Source organism: Triticum aestivum, chromosome 5A (assembly GCF_018294505.1).
Source record: "Triticum aestivum cultivar Chinese Spring chromosome 5A, IWGSC CS RefSeq v2.1, whole genome shotgun sequence".
Classification (NCBI taxonomy): Eukaryota; Viridiplantae; Streptophyta; class Magnoliopsida; order Poales; family Poaceae; genus Triticum; species Triticum aestivum.
The window spans coordinates 694,528,386-694,535,744 of record NC_057806.1 but is presented as its reverse complement, the minus strand read 5'-3'; the positions used below and the strand labels follow the sequence as shown (position 1 = coordinate 694,535,744).

General features: G+C 41.9%; 1 non-coding gene across 1 annotated transcript; it reads right to left on the bottom strand.

Moving 5' to 3' along the window:
* Window positions 1-782: 782 nt before the first annotated feature.
* TRNAG-GCC (transfer RNA glycine (anticodon GCC)) lies at window positions 783-853 on the bottom strand. The gene has a single exon. It is a non-coding gene; the product is annotated as a tRNA-Gly (tRNA).
* Between the last annotated feature and the right edge of the window lie 6,506 nt (window positions 854-7,359).

Genomic DNA, 7,359 nt, shown 5'->3' with positions numbered 1-7,359 from the left:
TAAAAAACACTATATAATACAATCAAGCGGTGATTAGTGAAAGTGTTGAAATATAACCCTCGCGGTTATATGGGATAATCCCTGCTCCCTGACCGTCACGTGTAGTTCCAGGATTGTAGGAACAGTCATGACGGTTCCCTGGAGCGACGCCTCCACAAATCAGGGACGCGACCGTTCCCATTGTATAAATAGCATGTCAATCATCAATAAAGAAGAGTTCGATTCATTTTGTCTCTCGCTTTAGAAATCGACTCGCAATACAAACAGTTTCTTCAATTTGCGTACAAGATTGTAGGAACAGTCACGACAGTTCCCTGGAGCGACGCCTCCACAAATCAGGGACGCGCCCGTTCCCATTGTATAAATAGCACGTCAATCCTCAATAAAGAAGAGTTTGATTCATTTTGTCTCTCGCTTTAGAAATCGACTCGCAATACAAACAGTTTCTTCAATTTGCGTATGAAACGCTGGAAACTTTAATATGTACTCCTACTATATGAATAAAGTGTAAATTCTTTCAAAATGACACAAAGCCAATGAAAATAGGAAAAAAAAATAGAAGTCGCGACCGTTCCCATTGTATAAATAGCACGTCAATCCTCAATAAAGAAGAGTTTGATTCATTTTGTCTCTCGCTTTAGAAATCGACTCGCAATACAAACAGTTTCTTCAATTTGCGTACGAAACGCTGGAAACTTTAATATGTACTCCTACTATATGAATAAAGTGTAAATTCTTTCAAAATGCCACAAAGCCAATGAAAATAGGAAAAAAAATAGAAGTGCACCAGCCGGGAATCGAACCCGGGTCTGTACCGTGGCAGGGTACTATTCTACCACTAGACAACTGGTGCTTTGACCTCCAAAATTGTTTGAACGGCCTATGGATTTTAGTGCTAGCATTCCTTTCACTGAAAATCAGACGCGCATTTCAGTATTGACAAACTAAGCTTTCAGACGTACTACAATGTTCGATCCAGACGAAGGGAAGAAGCCAACGTGTCAGAAAGACAGAAAGTGGTAAATTCATTCCAGAACTAATTCAGAGCTAGATAATCTGTTATGGGCAAACAAACCACAATACAACTTCCTTTTTTCATTTCGCTTGATGCAAAATGGCAGAGCAGCCATACATATCGAAACAGAGGTCGAAACGATGGGGTAAAAGGATCCATTACAGCATACGACATATGGGTGCTACATCATGGCCCAGGAAGGCAGGAACTAAGTTGCCGAAGATGGAAGAGCAGCAAGCATTACTCGGATCCTAGAGGCATGTCGGAGAACGCATTCCGATCTCTAGCAGCATTGAGAAGCTTCCACTGCTGAAGGAAATCAATCATTTTGGAAATGAAGTCAAATCATACAAATGGTAGCCAAAGTAACAGATGCTTATGTATTCATACATATACGGTAGCTTACTGGTTGAATTCTTGGTTAATCCTGCAGACAATACATGAAAGTAAGGAGAAAGAGACACAACAATTTTGTGGGGTAAATGTTTCCGGGCAAATAGCTGTACATGCCAATAATTTGTATGAAAAAGATATATGGTACTCTTCACAACATGCAGGGTATATTTGCTAACCGATTTTGTTTACTCCATTCAAAATTGAAAGCAATTGAAAAAACAACAATAGAAAGTAACATGCACAGAAGAAACTGAGAATTGTACCAGTTGTGCCCTTGGATTGGAACAAAGATGAACCTTTTGAAAAATTTACATCTTTTGACAAATAACAACAAAAATTTACATCGACTATACGGTATATGAAAGTGTTCAACTGACAAGCATACCCTCTTCCAAAAGACATCTTTTGAAAAAATTACAATAACTGGCAAGTAACAAGAATATAGTGTTCCTTTTCTGTGCTAATTTAGAAGGCCATCACTGAACTGAGAAGAGTGAATGACAAGCACCTTTTAATGCTAAACATGCATATGAGAGTTTAAAATGCTCAAAACTTCGGAAACATGACATAAGAAAGTATCCTAGATGCAACCTTAGAGAAACAGAAAACATTGCTCAGGACTAAATAATAATTTTAGTTGATGGAAAAGCCTCTTAAATTTTCAGTTTTCGGTAGAACCGTACAAATTCCATACATCTTTTTACCGGGAATCAAAATCTTAGATGGATCTAAAGGTTATTTAGATTTCTTTAGTATGCCAATTTATATAAATCTAAAAAGGGTAGATGACCACAAGTTCTTTGCAACAAATTCTAGGCAGAATTCACCACAGCAAACAGAACATGAAAGACATCATACATAACCATGTTGCAGGACACCGTACAAACACCAGGGAAGTCTTGAATCACGTGAAAACAGTTACATTACTCATTCAATCCAATAGACTCCTCTCCTCTCTTTATCACCTTTGTACTCCCCGTATGTTATATAGAGTGAAGATGTTGGTCCTGAGTAGCATGTATGTGGCTGAGTTAATTAGGTTTATAGTTTAACTATCTTTATTCTACACAACAGAATATTCAGTTAGAGCAAGGCAGATTAAAACTAGAGTCAGCACAAGTGCAATAACCTTGTGAGCAACTAAGGGAAACTGTTTACAGTGGTGGTCAAATATGTATCATCCGGTGGAATTCATCCATAGCAACAACCATCCTTCCCATTCTGCAAAAAGAGTCTGTCATAGTTTAATGGCAGGCTATATATGAAAATTTCAACCAGGTGACTGCGCCTCCCTGCTTCAACCTGTTGGCCGGCTCATTCAACCTTAAGCGAAGCTTCTACTTTAAATCGGGTATGTCACAACCATCGGGTTGAATTTATCTGTAGCACCAGCCATCGCGTAAAAAAGCAACAACCACCACATTTAAATGGCAGGATGACTAATGCTATGCACAAATTGAACCAGAGGATTGGCTCCCTGCTTCTGCGTGCTAACTTTGGGGGTGGCGAAGGGCATGTCACAACTATAACCTGGTTTGAAGCTATCCATAGCATCAGCCATCTTACCCAACGTGGGGAATCGGCAACCACCGTTGAAGGGTAGGATGGATGATGCTATGGGCAAGTTCAACCAGAGGACCTGCTCCCTTGTTCTGGCTGTCGACTCCGGGGATGACGGGGGCAGCGGCGCGCGGCGCTCTGCCACCGGTCGAAAAGGTGGTGCGCTCCCGCCGGGAAGAGTGTCCCGTAGCGCGCGCGCGATCCGTGGCGGAGGGGCGGTCGGAGAGGAAACGAGAGGGCGCACAAACCTCGACCGTTGCTCCCCGTCATCGCCGCCGCCCTCCGCCGCCGCCAATCGGGTTAGCCTGGTTAGGGTTTGTCGGAGGGGCGATGCTATATTTCGAGGGAGCTTTTTTTTTTTTGAGTCCAAACACACTCTCATTTATTGATCAATATCCAAATACATAGGAATACAAGATAAATCCGGGGGATTAAGTAGCCAGAGATGGCGTCCCGGAGAGAGTCCCAAAGTGTGTTTGGCGAGGCTGTGCGCCTCAAAGTTTGTCTCGCGCCCTTCGAAGATGAAGGAGCATGCTGAAAACTGTGAACCTCGGGAGATGATCTCTTTAACAATGCTCGCGTAACGGCCGCCCGTGCCCTTGTGTATGTCTGCGACAACCTCCTTGCAATCTGAGGCTACCAACACATGAGATAGTGAGAGGTCGAGGGCAAGGGAGAGAGCTTCTCTGCACGCCAATGCTATATATCGAGGGAGCTGCTCGCCTCATCCCACATCACGCCATGTTTTGGACCGACGGCCCACGTGCACTTGTTCAACGTGTGTTTTGCCAAGTTAAAGGCGCCCCCATCAGTTCGGCCCACCAAAACCAGGGTCTTTTCTTTATGAAAACATTATTTTAATCTCATTAATTTTATATCATAATTAACTAAGTCAATAAAAATATAAATATAGTTGTGTGTGATAGTATTCACACTTATATTCATAAAAGGAGAAGCAAACACTAGAGGGTTGCCCTGACGCTTAGTTTTGGACATGACTACCTAAACAACCCATTCAAGACTCCCGTATCTTCCATAAATCCTTCTTTTGTCATGGCCGCTTTAAGTAAATGTAAGCATCAGGGTAAGCCAGGATAAGAAGTTTCCAGAATGCCATTGATGCTCCGGTTCCGACATTTGGCATGATTTGAGGGAGAGTGAAGGCGCTCGGAAGTAATTTACCCCCCACGCTCTTGATCCCTACCTTGGCTTGGAAAGTAGCCTCCCTTGTGAAACTGAGAGAGCCATGGTAGTCATACATATTGCACATAAGCTAGTGGTATAGTAAATGGGGGACGAAAACCTTGAGACAACCTTGAAGCCGCTTGGGACACTGTGCTCACACTCCCCAATGATAGGTGCAGCCTGGAGCGGGGCCACCATGGGCCATCGAAGCCAAGGCCTCCCAGGTCTCTATAGTCGGCTTGGGGTACTTTTGTTTCGGCTGCCGCGATGGCCGCCGCCACAGCTATGTCGCTGCTCCAATCTTTCTCCTCTCTTCCTTGTGTTGTTCCAGCAGATTATCTGTCCATGGGTGCGTCTTTTCATTCATCGCGTTGGCAAACAGGAAAGTGATGACCTTGCGAAGGTAGGCTGTCTGCCTAGACAAAAGCTTTGTCTGGAGTCACTGGTACCGTTCTGTGATTGGAGTTCAAGTTCATGGTGCCTGCCTGACTAATGGAAGGTAAGACTGCAACTTATGTCTTCAGATGCCTACCTGGAATATTATGTTCCAGGTGCCCAATGACGCAGTAGTAGTAGTAGTAATCTAGCATGGTTGTTTTTAATTTTTGCATAGGAACGTCCAACTTGAGCAATTAATGCTTGGTCCAGGTCCGCCAGAAAAACTTAAAAGAGAAAGAAGTCTCGTTAATCTCTTCATGCTTGTTCCAAGTTCGAAGTACCTCTTGGCCAAAGAAAAACCAGCTTCCTCACACGATTGTCTCTTTATCTTTACACATAGATAGATTACATTATGTTATTATGTAGAAGTCTATTTTGTACAAGAGTTCATAATGGTTTTTCTGCATCATTCACCTCACTTTTTTGTTTGTGCACTTCAATCATATGATTTTTCATGTTTCCAAGATTTGTTGTCATCATTATCGAGACATTTTTTAGTTTCTTGTTATAATATGATCATTGATAATAGAATGACTGGAAGTTTTTTAGGGATAAACAATATTAGGAAATTATTCTTTAGTGATTGCAACATGATAATCAGTAAGATAATATTGAGTTGATCTAGTAGTAAGTTTGTGACTTTGTAGCTTTGTGCTAGTATATCACACATGTATATAATTATTTTTGTATGTATTAAGGGGCTCGGGTTGTAGTTTCCCCCCGAGCCCCCAAAATCTCAGTACAAGCCATGCCAATGATAAAGATGACCTAACCCAACTTATTTCATTTCTTATCCTTGACCTTGAGCTTGGTGGCATGGGGGCTAAGTAAGAACCTGAAGGACAACAAATCCCAGGATGGAATACATGAAAGAACATGGTAGAAAAGGGTATTATTCTCTTTATTTTCTCATGAAAATGTGGGTTTGCTCATGTTGTATTAATACATGGAAAAAGGTCTATCTGCATGAAGGAAAGAAACATGGTGGTCGGTTGTGGCGACTCTAGCCTCTGGACTAGGGACGTTGCCAATCAACAATGGACTCCCTAGCCAAAATGGAGAGCTCGACCGAGTCAGGTCTGGTTGAAAGTATTTTTGTGTTGGGCATGATTCGCTTTGGAACAGGGAGATAAATTTAAGTTTGAGATGGTTGGGGCGGATGCATATTGTTACAACGATAACCGAAGATGTTAGTTTCAAATGGAGATTCATAGGGATTTATGGAGAGCGAAGGACTGAGAACAAAGAATATACATGGAGATTGTTGCACACCTTACACCATCAAGAAAATATTCCGTGGGTTTGCATGAGAGATTTCAACGAGATTCTTTACAGCTTTGAGAAACAGGGAGGTGTGGCAAAAGCTCAAGTCTACATGGATAGATTTAGAAATGCTTTAAACTTTTGTAATCTGAATGATCTCGGTTTCGATGGTGACATTTTTACTTGGCGAAATAATAAATTTTATGTTGATGGTTATATTCGTTCACGTCTTGATAGAGTGGTGGCAAATAAGGAGTGGTGTGCTTGCTTTCCGGGTTACGAGGTAGTAAACGGCTGCCCGGGACACTCGGAGCATCGTCCGGTTATTCTTGATGTACATGGATCATGCACAAGGGCTAGATCACGTCCTAATAATCTGAACAAGCGGTTTGAAGTGCGGTGGCTACTGGGGGATGACTGTGAAAAAATCATGAAGGAGGCATCGACCAAATCTGAGAATGAAGGTAACCACCATGTGGCTCAGCGGCTACAAGTTGTTTCTAGAGACCTATATGAATGGAGTAGGGAGGTTTTGAGTGATCTGCAGCAGGGCATAAAGAAGATATGAAGCGAGCTTCAATAGTATCGATGCGGGACTGTCACAGAGGTGGAGGTTAGGAGAGAACATGTGTTGCGATTCAGGCTTGACAAGTTGGAAGAGCAAATGAACATTTATTGGAAACAACGAGCCCATGCAAATTGGTTGGTCAAGGGAGATCAAAATACCAAGTTCTTTCATGCGTATGCATCAACGAGAAAACACAAGAATTACACTGAGAAGCTGAAGGGAGAGGATGGTTTTGAAGTCAGGGGTGTAGAGGGGCTCAAGGCCCAAATTATTAATCATTTCTTTGGCTTGTTTATGAAGGAAATATACCCTAGAGGCAATAATAAAGTTGTTATTTATATTTCCCTATATCATGATAAATGTTTATTATTCATGCTAGAATTGTATTAACCGGAAACTTGATACTTGTGTGGATACATAGACAAAACACTGTGTCCCTAGTAACCCTCTACTAGACTAGCTCATTAATCAATGATGATTAAGTTTCCTAACCATGGACATGTGTTGTCATTTGATGAACGGGATCACATCATTAGAGGAATGATGTGATGGACAAGACCCATCCGTTAGCATAGCATAATGATCGTTAAGTTTTATTGCTTTTGTTTTCTTCATGTCAAATACATATTTCTTTGACTATGAGATTATGCAACTTCGGGACACCGTAGGAATATCTTGTGTGCTATCAAACGTCACAACGTAACTGGGTGATTATAAAGATGCTCTACAGGTATCTCCGAAGGTGTTTGTCGGGTTGACATAGATCGAGATTAGGATTTGTCACTCCGAGTATCGGAGAGGTATATGTGGGCCCTCTCAGTAATACACATCATGATAAGCCTTGCAAACAATGTGACTAATGAGTTAGTTACGGGATGATGTATTACGGAACGAGTAAAGAGACTTGCCGGTAACGAGATTGAACTAGGTATGA